Below are 22120 nucleotides of genomic sequence, written 5' to 3'. Positions count from 1 at the left end.
CTCTTCATTTTTTCACATGATTTACATTCATAGAATCATGCCATACACACGTGTGAACACACACACACACACACACACACACACACACTCTGATGTTATTCTGTTTTCAGCAGGAGGGCTTCAGGTTTCCTGTCAATCAAATGCTGATCTCTGTTGTAACTGTCAGATGGCGCAATGTGTAATATGCTGATTCTGTACTTTCCATATGCACGTAGACACACACACACGCACACACACACAACTCGACTCTTCATAGGTGTAATGGTTTTTACAAACCATATTTCTATTGCCTGACACAAATCCTACTCGTCATAGGACACTTTCTGCATTTTTACTTGCTCAAATAAATATAAAAAATATCCACAGGGACCTCAGTTTAAGTTCCCACCGTGACGCATGTCCCCATGAGTCTGTGTGTGTATTAAGGTTTCCGTGCACACACCTGTACACATGCATGCAGACAGCAGCAAGCGTCCAGCGCTCTCACAATCCAGCGCTTATGTCTCTGGCCTGAAGCTTCTCTTTGTTTGCTGTATGCCTGCAGTGTTTCTCAGATTGTCTCTGTGTGTGTTGTTTCTGTTTCTGTGTGTGTGTGTGTGCAGGTGACTGTGTGTGCAGGTGACTCGTGGAGAGCTGCTCTCAGTACAGCAGCTGCTCTGAATGTCTGAACTCCAGAGACCCTCACTGCGGCTGGTGTGTCCTTCACAACATGTAAGAAAACACACATACATACACGCGCGCACACACACACACACACACACACACAACGTCTTGCAGTCCCTGGAAGCCTACGCCCTCTCCTTCACCAAACCGAATGAATGGTGTTCGGAAGGGACCTCAATGTACACGTCGCCACACGCATGGCTCAGGATCAGGAACGATGATGTCCATTGAATCCCCGACTTGACCCAAATCCTTGCTGGAGCCCAAGGTCACCCTCAAAACAGTCCTCGCTGGGATCTGAGCTGACCCTGACCTGCCTCAAGTACAATGGCGGACTTTGGTCGTCCGCCAAATTCGCACCACTGCCCCTGAGCTGTCGGCAAAACCAAGCCCGGCAGGAGGTATCTCGACAAGCAATTATGGTTCTGGACAGAGGTGGTCCAACAGGCAATTTCTGAGAAGAAGCACTCTTTCAGGTGATGGCGGGTGTCCAGGATCTATGTCAAGCAGTGGGAAATAACAAATGGCTAATATCGAAAAATCAATGGCTAAGCAGGGCATGGCGACTCCATGGGATGTACGGTTGTCGAGGAGTTCTATGCCCCTGGTGGCTCCAACATTATCTTTTTCCTCACATGTGCTTGCCACCTTGCCACCCAAGATATCGGCCAGGACATCCAAATCAAGGGTGGCAATCACCAGGTCCTCCCAATCCTTCCAATGCAATTCCCAAAGTCTGGACAACGAGCACCACGGTGACCATCTAAAATGCGCTAGGGCAAAATTGCCTCCTCTGCCACACCATGAAGATTGCATCATCGATCTGTGCCTGCAGGACCCATGGTGTCCCAGAGGCCTACATTGACCATACCACCAGTGTTATCCACTGCACCGCCAGCACCTCCCCACCATTCAACATCTGCAATGGCGTCCACCAAGGATCCATCCTTTTGCTTCTGCTCATCATCACATGCGTAGACACCATGAAGGCAAACTTGATCCAACAACCATACCCTTGGACTCTGCTGTTCGCCATCAACAACTGCCTTAAGGACAAGGCCTCCAGCAGCTCCAACATCGAACGCAGCAATAGTCGGACCAACTTGATGCAAACAGCATGCGGCTCAGCATCACCAAGAATACTTGGCATGCTGGTGTGCAGACAGATAGATCCCCTGGATCTCCCTGCATGGTTCAAATGGCAGCAAGAAACATGCGTGCTTTGCAACAGGAAGATGCAAGTCGAAGATATACAAACGTACAAAGCGGTCATGCACCACCCTGTTGCATTGTATGCCCCTGAGTGCTGGCCCACCATAGCCACGCACAAAAACAGCGCGCACGCCGGGGAGATGCACATGCTCCAGTAAGTGCTAGGCTTGACCCTGCTCGACCACGTGCCAAACGAGGACATCAGAAGGGCATCGCTTCGATCACGGAGAAGATGCGATAAGAATGTCTGCGATGGTACGGCCAAGTCATGTGGAGCGACGACGACTCACTCCCAGCAAGTGACTGTGAGGAAGGCGCAAAAAAGAAATTAATGGAGTGCATTCGAGAGAAGGTCTTAGCTGGAAGTATCTGGTTTTAGCTGGTCTCCCAGCCTTGCCATCTGGAAAGGAGCCAAAAGCCAGCCTGCTGTCCAACTTAACCTGCTAAAACAAAACTGTTTGACCATTTAAAACAAGCCAAATTGTTCAAAGCTGTGACACTAATGATGCTGAAAATTGGCTTTGAAATCAAAGGAATAAATTACATTTTAACATGCATTCAAATGGAAGTTATTTGAACTATATTGCATTATCTGTTCGTCACTGTCGGTAACACTTTTAAGGGTGGCTTTGTAGAAATGTGAGTTTCTTTCTCTCTATCCTCAGCTGTTCTCGCCGTGATCGCTGTGAGACAGCCGACGAGCCGCAGGGGTTCACCTCCAGAGTAGATCAGTGTGTGGAGCTCACCGTCCAGCCCAACACTATCTCTGCCTCTGTGGCCGAAGTCCATGTGTGTCTAAATTAGAGCAGATACGGCATGCCTTTATCACCGGCAGAGTGGATTATTGTAATGATCTCCTCACTCCTTTCCAAGAAGACCATTACAGTTGCAGATAATCCAGAACGCTGCTGCCGGGATTTTAACTAGAACCAGAAAATATGAGCATATGACACCGCTCCTCAGGTTCTTACACTGGCTTCCAGTTACATTCAGGATTGCTTTTAAAGTACTATTACTCGTTTATAAATCACTCAGTGGTCTAAGACCTAAATACATTGCAGATATGGTCCCTGAATATAAACCTAACAGAGCACTCAGATCATCAGGATCTTGTTTGTTAGAAATACCAAGGTTTCACACAAAACAAGAGGAGTCCGCTTTTTAGCTATTATGCTGCTTGCAGTTGGAACCAGCTTCCAGAAGAGATCAGGTATGCTAAAATATGCTAAAAATAGTTTTAAAACTCACCCATTTAGCTGTGCATTTACTGAATGAGCTGTGTTACGTCTGAACTGACTGCACTGCATTTTATGTATAATCATTTTATATTCTTAACTGTTTCAATTTATTTTTAATCTATTTTTAAATCGTTTTTGAAATGTTTTTATTGTTATTGTCTTATTTTTGTGATCGTTTAATTTCCTTGCCATTAGTTAACAGTAGTTAACAACATTGGTTAGCATGAGCTAAGAAGATTAATCTAAGTTAATTTCAGTAATTACTAATGCATTATTAAAATCAATACACTAACATCAGTTAGTGCACTTAAATAAACAATTATTTTCATTAACATTAGTGTAATGTATTGTTCATTGTTTCTTCATGTTAGTCAATACATTAGCTAATGTTAACAAATGACACCTTATTGTAAAATGTTACCAATTTCCTTTTATGTACAGCATTTGGATTAAGCATTGTGTATGACATGTGCTGTGACAATAAAATTGCCTTGCTTCAAGTATTTATTTATATAGTGCTTTTCATGATGCAAATCGTTGCAAAGCAGCTTTACAGAGTAGTAACTTATCAATGGTGACTAACAGTTGATGTCTATATGGCAGATATGTACAGTAAGAGTACAGTGTTTTCCGTCTAAGTCATTAACCTCATGAAGTTAATGTCTTAAACAGACGGAAAACACTATTAACGGCAATGATTATATGTTGTGATCAAACTTATAAGTTGCTATCCTTGTAGCTTGTTTATTAAAGATGTAGGACATCCAGCTAGCAATGCATTACAAAAAGTCCAGTCTAGAGGTTATGAATGCATGAACTTTTAAATCAGAAACGGGTAACATTTTGTAGCTTGGCACTGTTTCTAAGATGGAAGAACGCTGTTTTTGTAACATGGCATATGTGATTTTCAAGAGACAGGTTGCTGTCTAATATGACACCCAGATTTTTGGCTGTAGAGGAAGCAACAGTACTTTTCAGAATTTAATAGGAGAAAATTATTGTTCATCCAATCTTTTCTTTTTTAACACTAAAGATTCCTCTGGTCTTGTTGAGATATAGTTGAGTATTATCTGCATAGCGATAGAAATTAATCCTGTGTTTTCTCAACTACACAGCTGTGGTAAACTTCACATTAAATATTCACTTTTCATTCATAAAGAAGACGTGAAAAAACTTGCCTCTGCGGAAAACTTTTAATTTGAACGATAAAATGAAATGGTCTAAATGAACTATTATCACCAGGAGATGGCAGCAGATCACTTATTGGCTGCAGGTGCAGGTCTTGCTTTTGGATTTAAAATGACCACATGTTTTAATGTTTTACCTTTAGCTGTAAGAGCTGCTAAATAACACACTTGTCAGCTTTTTTTTCATTTAGTCAGGTACATCAGAACTTCCATCTAGTGCAAGGTTTTACAAGGAGCAGCTGCATCTGATGGAGAAGAAGGTGTGTGATGCACAAACACACTCCATTTTTAGATCTGAAGCCCATTTATGAACCTTTTTTCATTGCTACAAATCAAACATGTCAGTTTTTAACAGGTTCTGTTATATTTGTGAGGGTATTTACAAACTGTGTCCTTTAGAAGTACGTCTGTGTTCTTACTGTAAGAGCTTCGGGCTCAAGACGGTTTGTTTTCTCTGATGTGTTCACAGTCATATTAAATATAGTCTGTGTGTCTGCGTTTATAAATACATCTGTTTGCATGAATGCCATAACTTTGAGGTCATGATGATTATGCTTCACCTGAACCTCGGCGCTCTCATGTCACGTATCAACATCCTTTGTGTGTGTGTGTGTGTGTGTGTGTGTGTGTGTGTGTGTGTGTGTGTGTGTGTGTGTGTGTGTGTGTGTGTGTGTGTGTGTGTATGAAACCGAGAGATCATTTATTAAGCGTGTGCGTGAGAGAGAGTTTCAGTTTGTTTTTATTTAATGTGCAGCAGAACACAAGCTGTTTCACCGCTGCAACAAAAAAAGTATTTTTTTGGAGAAATAAAATATTAATAAAAAAAGGATTTTAAAAACTAGGAAATAAGAATATATTTACTTATATTTTATGCTATTTAATGCTGATTAAAAGCATCTTCTGATCAATCAGAGTCCTTTCACAGACAATGTTTTCAGACGTCCAGAAATCAGACTACTGTTGTTTATTTTATTTTTTATGCAACTTTATTCAAATTAAGCGTATTTATACTATAATATACATTTATGTATTAGACATTTTTATCCAAAATGATTTCCATTGCATTAAGGTGCACGTTTATATTTTCATCTTTCTTGCTTTCCCTGGGACCTGCTGCTTGGTTGAGCTACAGGAACGCTTCGGTTGAGGTAATAATTTAAGGTTGTATGTTGAAAGGAATGCAACCTTTGAACCTTCGGTTATCAATGCCACAGTAAAGTTAGAAATAAAGTGAACTGTAAAAAGAAGACATTTCTTGTGAATACAAACCTACACGAACAGAAGCTGGTGCAAAATCTTCATGAGCTGTTTCAGATTAGTCGCGTGCTTTACCTGGAAACTGGACGTTTGGCATTGTTTTCGATCTCCAATTATGTTTGTTTGAAATTTAAAAGAGCTTTGGTGTGAAAATGTATAGAAATAACGTGATCTTTTAGGTAATTTGAGCAAAATGTTATTAAATGCAGCATATCGTGTGTCACATCAGGACATCAGCTTCTCAAACATATTTCATATTAAGACATCTTTGACTTGTGATATTTTTGTGCAATTTCATTTGGTGATGCCTGTGTACGCTAGTTTTAAACACACACACACACACACACACACACACACACACACACAGTGGATTTGCTGCTCTGCTTACACAAACACACACTTCTGCCTCCTGAATCTTTTTCTTTCTCTGTCTCCTGCTCTATTGAGGTGAAACCTTTAATCGGCTCCTGTCTGTTGTGTGTGTGTGTGTGTGTGTGTGTGTGTGTGTGTGTGTGTTATACTGCCGCAGACTGTGTGTGTGATGCTTTAAATGACGGCTCACATTTTTAAGATTCAGCCTACACACACTAATCTGAAACGCTTTGGTTAAGCTCTCGTAGAGGAATCCTGAGCGTGACACAAAGGCATCACACACACACACACACACACACACACACACACACACACACAAGCTTCTGCAAGAATAAATCAGACTCCGCTGCTTGTGTCATCAGATCAAGCTCTGACGGACCAGTCAGACTGATATCTGCTCCAATCTTAACTAGACATACGGATGTCATTTCCTTCATTCTTCTTGATTATTGTTCATACAGTCAGAATACACATTAGTAAAGACCTATTTTTGTACGGTTTCATACAACCTCAAAACGCATAAAACTCATACCATGATGCATGGTCTGTAAACTATAGTTTTTTTGACGTGTGCATCACATCACCAGCATCCTATGTATGGCTTTGTGAAGCAGTAAGCTTGCTCTGTAGCGCACCTGGTGCAGCCTTGTGTTTGCAATGCAATGTGATCAGGTCCGAGATCCTGTAAAACATGAGTCAAAGACTTAGAAGCATGATTAAATCATTTGCTTTTAACACTGTCAGTCAGATTTAGTGCAGACAATATGCTATTTTCAAATGCAGTAGTGCACCTTTTAGCACCACTCTGCAGGCATTTAATTCATCTCTCACAAGTCAGACTTTTTTTGCAATTCAACGAGATGTAAACTTAGCTTACAAGATATAAACTTGAGTTAAAAAGTAATGATTTGCCTTTTTGTTTTATATTCGTGACATTCTAAAGGGGAAAAAGTGGAAATTGTGTGAGAAATATATTTCTGAGAAAAATGTCCTCGTAACTTAGCAACAAAGAAAGTAAGATTTGTGGGAAATATATGAAAGGCCTTCTGTTACTAAATAAAAATAAACTTTATTGGACACTTTTTCTTCATGATGAAAGTCAGGATTATGAGACATAAACCAACGATTGTAAGGAAGTGAATTCCTTTGAATTGGACTTAATAACTCAGAATTGCGAGTATGTATATATATATATATATATATATATATATATATATATATATATATATATATATCACAATTCTGAAAAAATTAATTGGAATTGCACAAAAAAAGGTCAGATTTGTGAAATATCAACTGAATTGCTAGAAAGTCTGAATTGTGAAATAATTTTTTTGAATTACCTTGTTTTATTTTTTATTCAGTGGCAGAAACAGGCTTGCATGCATCTCACTTTAAAGGTTTTTAAAGCAATGCAAATGTAATTATTCAGTGGGTGATTGACAGTCAGGTACATGAACGTTAACGAAACAACGTACATTTTGTAAAAAGCTTAACAGGATACCTCTGAAACATTACCAAGCACGGTAAAAGATGTGGCTTTTGCTCTGTTTCACCTTTAAATGAAGTTGAGGGGGTTTATGCTTGTGTTTGTTAAATGACACGTTCCCGGCCGGACCCGTACGACACATCTGCTCCAGCTGTGCTGTCAAAAACACACCAACTATATACAGATGTGAGCGTTCTTCACTTTTACTGAGCTAATGCCTCACGCACAAAAACAGATCAGAGCAGAGAGCGAGATGAAAACATTCAGAGACGCTTCAGTAGAGCTGAGAATCAGGTATTAATGAAGAGAGAAAGCAGAGAGATGAAGCGATTGTGAGGGAAGCGTTGTCTCTACAACATCATCCGAGCTTTATTTGCCGTTTATCCCATCAGACTCTTACTTCTCCGAGGGAGGAATCATTGGTAAACCGTGAAACTTCACATGTATTATTAGAGGCGTTTGATAATACTTAGTGATCGAAACAAACTCTTTAAAGAGATAGTTCACCTAAAAGTCACAGTTGTGTTAATAATAACTCGCACTGACGATTTATAATGCTTTTTTGTTTCTCTCTACCTCTTGCATGGTGTAATTGTAGATTTAATAAGATAACGGCGTCTAATGACTCCAGCTGCGTGATGATACAGACTGTAGATGGTAATTACACCGATAGATTAGAATCACTTACAGCGTATTGTTTCTGTGTCTTGCTGGATTTAACAGCTCAGAACTGAAGGAACGAGCAGATATTACACCGATAAAACTCACTCTTGTTTCCCTGAAGTCCCTTTATAACGACTGGTTTCACCCCAACTATTAAACCTTTGTGGTGCTGTACCTTTAAGACAACTTCTCTCCTAGTCATATATGTATCTATATATGTATGTATCTATATATGTATGTATGAAGTCCGACTCTTTGTGTCTGTTTCTGCAGAACACTGAATATTATCAACAGACCGCACACATGTACGAGCAGCAGGCGCTCAAAGCAGACTCCAGAGTCAAGTGAGTCTCAGAACAAGCTCTTACTTCCTGTTCACTTCATTGGGTTCATGTCTTGCGTGTTTTTGTCTTAAATGTGGCTTACACTGAGTCATTTTGTTGTTTTTTTTGGTATTTGTTATAAATTTAAAAAAAAAAAAAAAAAGTTTAGTAAAAAGTTAAACTTAGAAAAAGTTTTATTTATTACATTTTAGTTCATGTATATTTTATTAGATATTAAATATTAATTAATATAAAAAAAATAAATAATATATATATATATATATATATATATATATATATATATATATATATATATATATATATATATATATATATATATAATATTTTAGTTAATTTATATTTTATTTGTTCTTTTATGTTCTTAGTTTTTTATTTGAATGATTATGACCTTGGATTGACTAGATAATATTTTAAACTATATTTAAAGTCTGCTCAACCTATCAATGCCAGATCTCATCTCTGAAGGACCTTCTCGTTCTTTTTGTCAAATTCCTCTTCAGGTCACTAGGTGGCAGGACTAGGACTATTCTTTCCTCTAGTTCTTAGTCGAGTGTGTGTCAGTCTGTGATCAGTCTTGTGTGTTTGAGCTGGTGTTTGAAGGAGTAGAGTAACTGTGAAAGGCATAAAACATTTCTTTATATGCAGTTCTGTTGATGAACCCTGTGTGTGTGTGTGTGTGTGTGTGTGTTCCTGTAAGGGTTAGGTTTTAGGTGTAGGGTTGTTGTATGGCAATAGCATATACAGTCTGTACAGTATAAAACCATTATGCCTATGGAGAGTCCAGCTGACCAGTGTGTGTGTGTGTGTGTGTGTGTGTGTGTGTGTGTGTGTGTGCGCGTGCATTTAAAGAGCTTTCATGCAGTGTGTGACCCAGCTCTAAGTGAATGAAAACATCCTGAAAAGTTTTCAATCTCAAAGTGTGTATAAAGTCACTTAAAAGAAAGGGTTTAACCGACGAGTCCAAAGCCATTTCATGCTGATGTCAGAATTAAACATTAGCACATTTCACACGTGTTGAGCGGAAACTAGATTTTTCAAAACATTAACCTTTCATTACCCATAATATTAAATAAAATATGTTCTATTTGTATATTAAATATTTATATTAATATTAATTACATAAGCATGAATGAACACACTCATACAGTGTATATATATATATATATATATATATATATATATATATATATATATATATATATACTAATATAATATATATATATATATATATATATATATAGTATGTATATATATAATATATATACACAGTACAAAAATATATTATTTAAACTGTATAAGTGTGTATATAATAAATATATACAAACTTTTATTTAAACACAAACTTTTATTTAGGATGTGACTAATCGATTGACAGCACTCCTTTTATTTCAGATATGTTTAAATTACAAAAGATACTTAGTTGACAAGAATAACATTGTAATGTATAGTTGACCGTTTTGTACTTTCCTGTTTGAGATGTAAGAAACCCGAGCTGATGATTTTGTCAATTTGAGTCTAATCAGACCCACGCTGCTAACAAAAGCACATGATAATACTGAGCCGTGTCCTGGTCCTCTCTGCTCCAGACCAAGAGCCAGTTCATTTTAAAACATGTCTTTTTCTCAGCAGGGAATAAGAAGCGGCGTCCGCTCTGTGTGTCTCGTCTGAGGAGTGTGTGTGAATGCACCTCACACACACAGTCGGATAACAACAGCTTTTATTAGAGATGATTTCTGTGTGTGTGTGTGTGTGTGTGTGTGTGTGTGTGTGTGTGTGTGTGTGTGTGTGTCTCTCTCTGTGTGTGTGTCTGTGTCTGTGTCTGTATGTGTCTCTCTCTGTGTCTGTGTGTGTGTGTGTGCTCGTATTTTTTAAATCTAAAAATGCATAATGTTTCCTGTAGGGAATGTATGTGTGACTTTAGCACATACAGTGTGTACAGTATAAAAAAAACATTAACCTATGGATGTCCTCATAAACCACAAACACCAACGTGTGTGTGTGTGTGTGTGTGTGTGTGTGTGTGTGAAGCTGCCGCCGTGGCTGTATGCCAACTAGAGCGGGCAGACTGCCACACAGCTACTGAAGTGAAACACAGCGCTAATGAAAGACATTTACATTCGAAAGAATGGTGTTGAGCTAAAGACCGGAGCTCTCTCCAGCATTCAGAGCATATCTCCGTCACGCTAGCTCATATATATTAACTGCTTATTCATTTTTTTATATATATATATATATATATAAGTCATAAGTCAAAATCATGAAATAAAAACAATTATGGCAGGAAAATGTTAAAATTATGACACAATTTAAACGTTTTATCTTAGGGTTTATTGATCTCATAATTTTGATAATAATCTTAACATGTTGACATCTATCTCATTATGGCTTAGTTATCTCATAATTGTCAATTATGATTAAAAAGACTCATAATTACATTACATATAATTAATTACATTTCCACTTTTACTTTCATAATTATGACTTTCAGAGTTCTTTTTTTTTTCTTCATTTGTTTCTCAATCTGGACTGTTATAATTATACCCTAGTATTTTCATTTAAAAAAATATTTTTTAAATCTTAAATTTGGCCTTTTATCTCATAATGTTGATTTCGTCATTTTAACTTCTTACCTCACAATTACTTTAATTTCTCACTTTCAGATTTGATCTCATAATGACGTTTTCATAGCGTGTCGTAATTTCGAACTATGTCATAATATTACGACTCGTCTCATAAAAGAACATCATCTCATAATTTTGCCTTTATCTCATAATTTCAAACATTTATGTAACAGTCTTAAGATTGAAAAAGAGAAAGAGGAGCTCAGGAGATCTTATTAACAATCCCCAAAAACAGTAAGATTGTTTTTTACTGTTTTTTTACCGTATTTTTGTTGTCAAGCGCTTCCCTTGGCATAAACCGTACCACTTTGCTCTGGTAAAAGCACACAAGCTCAGATGATATTCAGCCTCAAACGAGATGATCTTCATATCCGGATGAATCCAGCTCTTTAAGTTCATGGTATCAGGTCCTCTTCAGAAGATCGGTTCAAAACAGAGATCTCCTCTGGGTGACCGAAGGAGCGCAGGTAATGAAGGAAATGCGTGCGAGGACCGTCCTGAGATCATGAATGAAATTGTGTGGCATTTCTCGCGTGTGATTGATTCAGACGATGAAGCTGACAGCCATTGTTTCGTCCAGAAGCGCCGTGAGGACCGAGCTGGTCTCAGTATCGCTCTCGTATCTCCGAGCAGACGGAGACGCCCTCTGACCTTCATATTTGTAAGACTTTCGCTCTGAAGCCGCTGACACGCGAAGCTTAAATACGGCTCACGGACGCCTCGTTCTGGAAATGTCTTATTGATTGCCGTCAGACTGTACCGAAGAGAAATGCCACGTTAGTCATGTGTCTTTATTGTCTTTCTGTCATCTATTCATCTTCCTGTTTGCACTCTTTCTTATTCTTTGTTCTAAAATATCTGAATTTTCTCCAGAACTTCAGTTTTCTTCTTCAAGTACTTTGTCAGGGGACTATATATATATATATATATATATATATATATATATATATATATATATATATATATATATATATATATATATATATATATAGATATATATATATATATATATATAGATATATATATATATAGATATAGATATATATAGATATATATATATATAGATATATATATATATATATATATATATATATAGATATATATATATATATATATATATATATATATATATATATATATATATATATATATATATATATATGATATATATATATAAGATATATATATATAAGATATATATATATATATATATATATATATATATATATATATATATATATATATATATATAAATAATAATTATATGAAATGACTTGAACAGCCAATTCTATTCAATGTAATTTAAGGCAGCAAGAACCTTACAGTGCTATGATATTAGAAATATTATCACAATGTAAACTTCCTGTTTTCTGTGTAAATATATTTTAAAATATAATGTGAATGTTCAGCATCATTACTCTCATCTTCTCACTGTGTAATGTTTTAGTCTCTTGTTTCTGTATAGTGTCTAAACGTCCCATTATCTGTGTGGGACAGTAATGATGATCTGTCAGCAGGAATAGTGTGTGTGTGTGCGTGTGTGTGTGTGTGTGTGTGTGTGTGTGCGCGCTGCTCATTGATGAATCTTGGGGTCGGGTCATTAATCTACAGCAGTGTCTGGAGGATGAGGATGAGGATGAGGACAGGAGGAAGGTGTTTAGTGGCTCCTGATGCCTGCGGCTCTGCTCTGCTCTGCTCAGCCTGGCATCTTCATTTTACGCTCTTTGCTTTGATTGGGACGCTGCGTTCCAGCTGTGGCCTTTTCTCTGTGCTGACGACTGAAGACGTGCGGCTTTGTTCCAGCGTCGGTGTCGCACCTCGAGCGGACCGAAGCGCAGCAGTGTCTCGCTCCACCTCTGGAGCATGGTTTCATTTCTATCTTTTGCATTCATTTCGGCATTGATTGTAATAATACAGTGAGATGTGATTAAATCTAGAAGAACAGCGTCTCCAAGACGCTTCAAGAAGTCCTGTAAAATGAGGAAGCTGTTCAAAACAATGTCAAATGTGGATTTTCTTTATCCATGAGCTGTTTAAAGCAGCTTTTGTCATCTGTGACGCTTTCTCAGGAGCACTTTCTTCTGGCTTCCTGTTTCACAAAAACATAAATAGGAGGGAAAACAAAGCCCAAATTCCCTTAATCATCCATTACAATGGGAAAAAAACTAAAATTATATTTCCGATGTGCAGCAAGAGATAATGAGCTTCATAAATTAGTGAAGTGGCTTTAATTACCATCATCAGGTCAAGAATTAAGAGTTTCCAGTCGACAGAAAATGTCTGGAAGAGGATGTGTGTCTGTATCGGACTAATAGAGGAGAGTTTAAACCACCAAAGACTCTCCAAGGACCACAGCTGAAGAACTGAAGAAAATAGTCGAGTCTCGGGGGCCAAAAAGCCTTAAAAACAGCTGTCAAACAACACCAACATCACCACATGTCCTCGCTCCAGGATCTTCAGTTATCAGACACGACTGGACCTTCAAGCGAGTCTGGCTTCTATGGTCAGGTGAAACTAAAACACTCAAGATAGGTTTGGTGAACATAAAAAGTACCCTGTGTGTAAAATGAAATTATTGATGCTGTGTATTTCTGCTGGCGGTCCCGGACATCTTGTTTAGACACATGGCATCATGGGTATCTATCAAATACAACAGATAAAAAAATCAATAAGTCTGTAATAAATCTCACAATCTTCACCAAACCTCAAAAATGGGTCGCTGAGCACAAAACCAAGCTTCTTCTGGCCGTTCCAGTCCTCTGACCTGAGCCCTGCAGAAGATTGAGGTGAACGGAAGAGAAGCTGTGAATCGAAGATGAAGGAACGGTCTCTGATCTCCAACCTCATCAGACATTAGAGGAGAACGTTTAGAGCTGTTGACCTGAGCTTTCAAAAAGCATTGAAGAAAAGGTTACCAATAACTGCGCCCAACGTGTATTTGAGAAAAAAACATTTATTTCATTCTGATATTTCCTAGCTTTTTAAATTTTTATTATCCAATAATTTTTTTAAATGCAGCCTTCTTTGATCTTATTTACCAAGGGTGCAGATATCCGTGAGCTCCGCTGTAAATCACTACTATTTCACTACACTTCATGCATTTTTATACAAATAAATCTCTAATATTTCTGTGTAGTTTATGCATTTTTAATTTCTAATATTTCTGTGTAGTTTAAGCAGTTTAAAGCAACTCAAGTTCAGTATACTTCATGCATTTTTTAACACGTTTTAACAAATATTTTTGTGCAGTTCATGCATAAATCATAAATAATATACGTTGTGCATTTTTAAACACGTCTCTAACACTTTATGCATTTTAAGCCCATGAATCTAATACTTTAGTGTAGTGTAGTTTATCCATTTTTAAATCGCTAATATACTTTGCATTTTTAAACCTAAATCTCTAATATTTCGATATACTTTATGCATTTTAAATCATTAATATTTCAGTACGGTTGAAGCATTTTTAACATAAATCTCTTAATATTTCAGTGTCGTTTATGCGTATTTAACAGATAATTTCGGCGTAATTGATGACGTTTTGAAAGTAATATTTGCTTTGGCTTATGAGAGATAATTAAAGTCAGTTAATAATCTTGGCATCAGATGTATATGCTCAAAAAAATGCAGCAGTCAGTGATGTTTTTTCTCTCCATCGGTTGGTTTTCATACTCCGACTCACTTTTTCCGGCCTGTACGAACGCAGGTTTGATCTCCGAGTCTGTGATAGCTGAGTGTCTGATGAAGTTCTTGTCGTGTGACATGATTTCCATGCCTTGCGTCTCTGGCACAGACTCGGTCTTGTGTTCACGAGGAGAGGCCTGGCCCGTGTGCTTGTAGTCATGGTAACGCTGGTGGAGACAGATGAAGATAACAGGTCAGAAAATGGGATGCGGTGTTCCCGATGTGTCGTATTGATCTCAGAAAGAGAGCGTTACACATTGATTCAAACGTGCAGCTGCAGAAATACAGTTTACTCGTGCGACTGAACACATGACCCCGCTTTATTATGTTTGCCGAGCACATATTAAAATAATACCAGGATATGAAACGGCCGTCTTGTTTGAAGAACAATATTATATGCTACAAAGACGGTCAGGTTAAAAAGAAAAGTTCGATGACAAAAAAAAAAAAAGACTTCAGGTTCAAAAACACTAAGAAAAGAAAGATCCTACTTTTTTTGTAGGCCATTTGTGTCACGTATGATAGAATTACCAGGAAGAAATCAATATTTTATTTGTTTACAAGGGTAAGAATTAATAAAAAATATTATGCAATGTAATGAATTTTGCTCAGTTAAATATTAATTTCCATTTTAACTTCAGTTAGATATATAGTTAGTTTTGTTGCTTTTCTGTCATTATTATTTTTACACCAGTTTTAGTTTTAATTATATTTTAGTTCAACTAAAGCAAAATGCGAAATGTAAATCAAATAACACAAGTTTACCTTTCCCCCCCTTTTAATTATTTTATTTAAATGTACTTTTTGTTTCAGGTTTTTTTAATGGTTTTAGTTTTAACTAATAACCCCATTAGCAATAATATGCAATATATTAATAAATTATCAACACTTTTGCATATTCATGCTTCTATAATGTTGGTCGGTGGTCACGTGACATGCAGGTATAATAAAATATTACTTTTATTTTTCTTAATTTATATGCATGTAATTTAATTTGACATTTTTATGGTTTAATTAATCATTAGCTTTACATCAACCCCAGTTTAGTAAACTATAGTCAAACCACAGGGATGCCAAAGGTCAAAAATGGAGGTAAAAGTCAGCCTTTTACTCTACTGGTGGACCACTAATGTGAATAATGTTAACATTTAAAATATAATCATATGTGATCATGAATGATATTCAAGGAAAGCAACAAACATGAGTTTCACAATACATCACCGATTCAGATATTTTTGGTTTACAGCATCGGTTTCTTCAAAAATCACCCATGTTCACATGGCAACACCAAGATCTTATATAGACTGTATCGGCATTGAAATGGCATTTTGATTAAACACGTTGATAGACGTGATGCGTGACATTTTGAGGCAGGCGTCTGCTCTGCTGGAGATATCCATACATCACACATCCTTCACCTCATCTGAAATATCACTGGAGCTGCTTCTATTGTATTACAAGCGAAACTGTCGTTTCAAAAAGATTTAATTCAATTTAATGTGGAATGCTTATACTAATCTATGGCACTTTGCGTACGTCACGAGGAGAGAACGAGCTGCTATCTCTCTCTCTCCGAGGGTAAAACCCCATCCACAGCCCGAAGCTCAGAAACAGACGCGAAGTGAACGAATGCAAATGAGTCGAATGAAAGTTTCTCCACAGCAGGTGCAAAATGCCTTCGAACCATGAGAAAATGCAAAAACGCGCACAGAAAAGTGTCTGTAAATCTGTAAATCTCTCAATAAGCATCTGTCAGAAGGGTTGGGGCGCGCGCGTGTGCGTGTGTGTGTGTGTGTGTGTGTGTGTGTGTGTGTGTCCTGTATTTGCGTTTATAAGCCTGCATTCAGCATTACTCCATTAGAAAATCAAATTCCTCCGATGGCTTCGAGACTCAATGTAATGATCCAGATTTCCTCCTGAAAGCGAGATTGGCTTTTTACTTTCTTTCAGTCTTCCTTTTAAACACTTTAACACTTTTTTCAACACGGTGTGTGTGTGTGTGTGTGTGTGTGTGTGTGTGTGTGATGGAATCTCATTTCACAGCTCATTTAACACTCGTGGAAGCATATTCATGAAAATAAAGCCTCTCCGCCATCATTTCCATTGAGCTCCGTGTTCTGCTCTCATTACGACGCTGTTTACTTGCTTTAGTATAATGTAAAATAATTGGATCCGACTCGTTGCAGTAACGAGTGTTTGATGGTGAATAGTTGGGCTGATGCGCGGCTGCAGGAAAACACAGTTTGAGTCTCGCTGAACTGTAATCTGCAGGAAATATTCGGCTTAATCACAGTTTGCCAAATAATAATGCAGATGCCAAACCGCAACATGCTCTCGTGCCAACAAACATTATCTGATTATGATTATTATAACCAGTCTGTCATTAGCTTATTATCTTGATAACAGTTTACTTCATATAAACTATGAAGCACTGCTCTATAAAGAATTAAAATGCAGTTTAAATGATGTTTCTGCTTAAGATGAGGACGTATACGGTGGGTTACGAGAATTAGCAGCATGGCCCGATAAATCCGGGGGTGTTAGAATAAATCGAAAGTATAAATACGTATGTGCAGCAGCTGCTAACTTCAGTTCAGAATCAGTGGCAAAAGATCACAGAAACATTAACGCAGGACAAACACCATCATTCACATCTCATTTCAACCGGATGAACTAAAGCTTTGATTTTAAAACTGACTGAGTAAGCCACAATCAAGGCTGTAAAATGCAGGAAAAAATCATTGCACCGAAGACTTAAATATGATTTTAAAAGCTTTTAATGCGTCATGACTGTTAAATTTAACATGCAACAGTCACTCTCTTTACATCTGGTATTGTATATTGTTGGCTCTTTGACGAACTGCATTAGTATTTCTTTTGTAATCGACTGAGGATTGAAGCATCGGCTAAATGCTTACATGTAAATATTTGCATAAACCAGCCAATCGGATTCAGGCTTATGGGCGGGGTTAACTGAAAGCCGTCTTCACCTAATGCTCTATTGTGTGTGTGTTTGTGTCTTTCCCTCACCGCAAATACAAGCGAGGTTAAATGCTCTTTACAAATGCTGGCAATTTTTCAAAGGCCACAGACAATAAGGCCAAAGGTCAACAATAGTTTACTATGATGTCAGTAATCAATAGAGGTCTTGAACTCCAATCCATCCATTCCTTTAATGAAAATCTATGGGATTTTTGGGGGGGATTGTTATTTGACTGCTACAAGAAAACCATTAATCTAGTGGTTATCAATATACATACAGTATATGCAGTTTTTATTCCTGGACATTGGCCTAAAATATCCAGGTTTTATTGTTCATTCTCTCTACAATCCTCATATATTATATGAAGACATATTTGCACTGCTTATACTATTGACTCTTTCTCTCATGCCATGATTGGTTGATTATTTCCAATTCCTCCATGCAATTGGTCAAACTACTTTTCAGTCGTTACCTTCAGCAAGCAGGAAAACCACGGCAAAACCCAGAAATCCCATGAATCCCATAAAAAAATAAAGCATATAAATCAGAACAGGCAACAAATGTACTCAAATATTTAATTTGCCAAAGCCTGAAAGCTCTGAAAAGAAAAGTTTCTGCACCGTTTCTTGTCAAAACAGCAAAACGTATAACCCTTTTTAGCTGAGGTAAAGAAACTTGTGATGTTGCACACGTAGATGAAAACACTTCCTGCAGTCGTACGGTGGCCCGAGGGCTCCATTTGAGATTGAGTGTCATTTCACATGAAGAGCTGCGAGGAGATGAGAAGCGTGGAAAACAGGCTTACCTGAGACTCCCAGCTGTGTGTGTATGTGTGAGAGTGTGTGTGTGTGTGTGTGTGTGAGGGGTGTAAGATAACAATGCACAAAAACATGTTACAGTATACGTTTGCATATACCATTTGTTTGGTAAGTTCGCCTTTATGCACACAATATTTGAATATTCCAGTAATAATTGAGTATTTGACCTCAGGCTTCAGTGTGTTTGTATTCATGCGGCTCTCTCGTGGTCCCGATTGAACCGCCTCGGGACTGTTAAACACAGAAACCAGATCTCTGCTGCGCTAAGACAGTTATTTGAGGATCAGCTCCACACCTCCAGGTGTAAACAGATGCCGTTCTCAGCTCTGAACCCCAGGTAGAGCTCAACTCGCTGGGGTAAGCAGCCTAAACATCCCCTCCTCTGCTGCCCGCGAGGAAAACGCTAGCCTCGGCCTGAAATACTCCTCAGAAGAGCCACTGTGAGGTATGGAAGATCATTAAAAGCGCATGGACAGTGACTGATTGGTGTTAAACGTGTGTGTGCGATGCTGGATTGTATTTCTGTCACTGTTATATGACAGAGATGAATGGCTCTGGGGGTTGTTTGTGGAGGAGTGCACGTGTGTTTGGGGAAGGTGAAGTGATGTCGTGAGTCATTGGATCTAATGAGCAGGAGATAAGTGTTAATGAGTCGCCAAAGCTTATGTGTCATTCATGGGCTACAGTTGGAAACATTACATGCATTTATGTTCTCAAACATATAGTAAAAACACTAATATTGTGAGATATTATGCGAATTTAAATAGCTGAATATCTGAATGCATGTGATAAAAGATGAGTTTTCGTTCAGAAATCATTCTGACAAGCTTTCTTCTAAACACTGTAGGGTTCGATTGGACACACATCTTTGACATCAGCAGCAAACGAACAGGAGCTGGGGAAATATTCGTCCTGTTTAAAAGCAAGATGATAAGTATGTTTATACACTGGTTATACTACACTGAGACAGTGCTTATATCAATCCACAGGGTTTGTCTTTGTTCCAGAGAGACTGTCAGTTTATAACGACTCTTCCCACATGCTATAAAGTTACACCAGTAGGTGGCGACTCATTCTCTCGATTCTTTCAAAACGGTTGTGTCTGCAAATAGGACTTGTGCTCGAACTTCTTTTTGCTCTTTATTTTTTTCATCAACCTTAATGAACTAAATAACACTAAGCGCTCGCATCACTGAACTCGTTCCCAACTCTTAAAGTGACCAGCACCGTCTTTATCTTATCAACGTAACAAACAAAACACCCGATTATACGTCTAAGCATGCAACAAAAACACTTTTTCACTGAATTTCTTACTTGAGTCATTGAATTTCTCACTCAACATTCAGAAATGCTTAAACGTCCAATAATATAAGAAAACAACAACGATATTCAGATTTTAACACAATGAAGACAATAATCTGATTAAGCAGCTAACATGTAAACATGATTCTGATCACCTTAATCTGACTAAAGTCATACTCCAGGTAAACTCAAATCGAATGAACACATTTAGAGTATTCCTATTTTAGTCACATTATTGACATTTTGATGACAGTTTTAATGTTCCATAGGACTTTTTTCACTTCTGTTTGACAACAAACAAAAGAGCATGGCTTCAACACCGCCACAGCATGATAAATAATTGACATGACATATTTAGAATAAGGTAAACTATTAGATTGCTGATGTCCATGTAAACGTAATAATTGTTTGTCATTTAGGCTCAGTAAATCTGAAAATGATGACAGTACAATAACAGATGGAAGTGAAAAACACTCAGTAGCACAGCAGTCCAGGAGATATAGAAACATGTCACAAACATTGTCATATCCAGTGATTAGAAGCCAACGAATGTCCTCAGACAGAGCTCCATGACGTTCCCTCAGCTGTTCTGAAGTCCCAGCTGTGTGCTCGTTCTCGTGGTGCTAAACATCTGTGCTGAAGTGACATTGAGTTCACACAAACAAACAAACAAACAACTACAGTGCGGCAGATTCTGCAGAGCTGAATCTGAATGGTTTTTTTTTGTTTGTTTATAATTTACATACTTCATTTTGTGTTATTTCAGGTTTAATGAGGTCAGTTTTATAAATAGAAAAGGACAACTTTTGATTGGTATTGTACGTGCAGACCCTTTATTTGTGTTACGAATCAACAAAAATAAAGTCCGGGGTCACTCATAAATATTGTAAGATGCTAAGCAATGTTCAGAATTTGTAACTGATCCCAGAGCAACTACAAACATCAGCATATCTTTGTTTTCTGTTTAGCATTCACATTTACTGAGAGCAGCTCCTCAGAGATCTGATCCTTGAAAAGTTCAGAGAATCAACCATCAGACTGTATCCTAAATGAAAAGCGTTGTTGTTCTTTGTTTGTTTTTATCAAAATTAATGCAGTTATAAAAGGTAAAATGCTATATTTTACTCAGATAAGTTGAGATCAGGGTCATTTTATATCGAAAACCATCTTAATAGAAGTGAGAGATCTTAGGGATTGTTCTTCTGAGTTGACCTCCTGATTTGATTTCTGAAATGTAGTTTCTGTTTCTTTCGCATTTCCACATTGTGCACTTCACAGATCACATTTGTGTGGTCATTATGGAAACCACAAACCTCTGCTTTGCTTGTTGCAGCTTCGGTAAGCATTTTATAAGACTTATGAGAGGTTAAGGAATGGTTATAGTCATTGCTGTGATTAGCGGTTCCTGTTTTCAGGTCTGCTTTAACAACATGTATATATTCCTTCAGCTTTCAGTATGAGCTTTTCACTGTCATCAATTGTCAATGTTTTGAACAGGACTTGCACATATAGACAGCACAGAAAAATACAGAAGTGAACGATCAGCTGTGTATCCTCTGAATATCTTCTCCTTTTGCATGACTTTAGCTGTTTTTAATTGGCCTTGACATCTGAGGAAGATCTTTTAATCAGTGAGAACGAGATGCCATCTGAGGAGAAAAGCTCAGAAACGTTCATTTGTTCCAGTCATCTTCTGTTCTGCTGTCATGGTCTGGCATACTAAAAGAGGAATAATATTAGGTTAAATAAGAGTCATATTCAATAACTGATTCATTCAATTAGGATACATTCATAATGTTTCTCAAAGGCTAATTGTTTCACTCTGGGTTTATGGAAGTTAAGACATCCAGTGAACAAAAACTGTGGCCTTACACAGCCATACAGTGGTTAGAAAAACAGACCGCTCAATGGAAAAACCCATTAAAGTACATTGGACACAACAGAAGCAGCTGTTTAAAGGAAAAGCAAGAATTCTCATTTCTCTTTCAAGATATAAGACTCCAACATCTACAATACTAACTCTAAAACAATACAACTCAGATATATTACTCAAGGATACAAGAGTTTGAAATAAAACCTCACACTACGACTCCAAAAATAGAGTCACAATGAGCTTAATATGGGCAGCTGTATCTGCGATCAAAAGCGCTGTAACTCGAGTGGAGGATGTTGTCTCCTCAGCTGAGCTGATGGAATTAGATGTGATTATAGAGTCTCAAAGGAAGACATAATAGAAGTACATTCAGTGACTGAGGTTTTGTCTCAGCCTATAACAGTGATTCAGAAA

The 22120-nt window shown here is 37.6% G+C and overlaps 1 long non-coding RNA gene across 1 annotated transcript; it reads left to right on the top strand.

The window, feature by feature from the left end:
- The first annotated feature begins 626 nt into the window (after nucleotides 1-626).
- Nucleotides 627-3620, top strand: LOC122347556. Its single transcript, XR_006251236.1, has 2 exons — nucleotides 627-711; nucleotides 2541-3620. It is a non-coding gene; the product is annotated as an uncharacterized LOC122347556 (long non-coding RNA).
- The last annotated feature ends 18500 nt before the right edge of the window (nucleotides 3621-22120 follow it).

The sequence above is a fragment of the Puntigrus tetrazona genome, chromosome 6 (genome assembly GCF_018831695.1).
Source record: "Puntigrus tetrazona isolate hp1 chromosome 6, ASM1883169v1, whole genome shotgun sequence".
NCBI classification, from domain to species: Eukaryota; Metazoa; Chordata; class Actinopteri; order Cypriniformes; family Cyprinidae; genus Puntigrus; species Puntigrus tetrazona.
The sequence above is the reverse complement of the archived record's forward strand: the minus strand, read 5'-3'. Positions and strand labels throughout refer to the sequence as shown.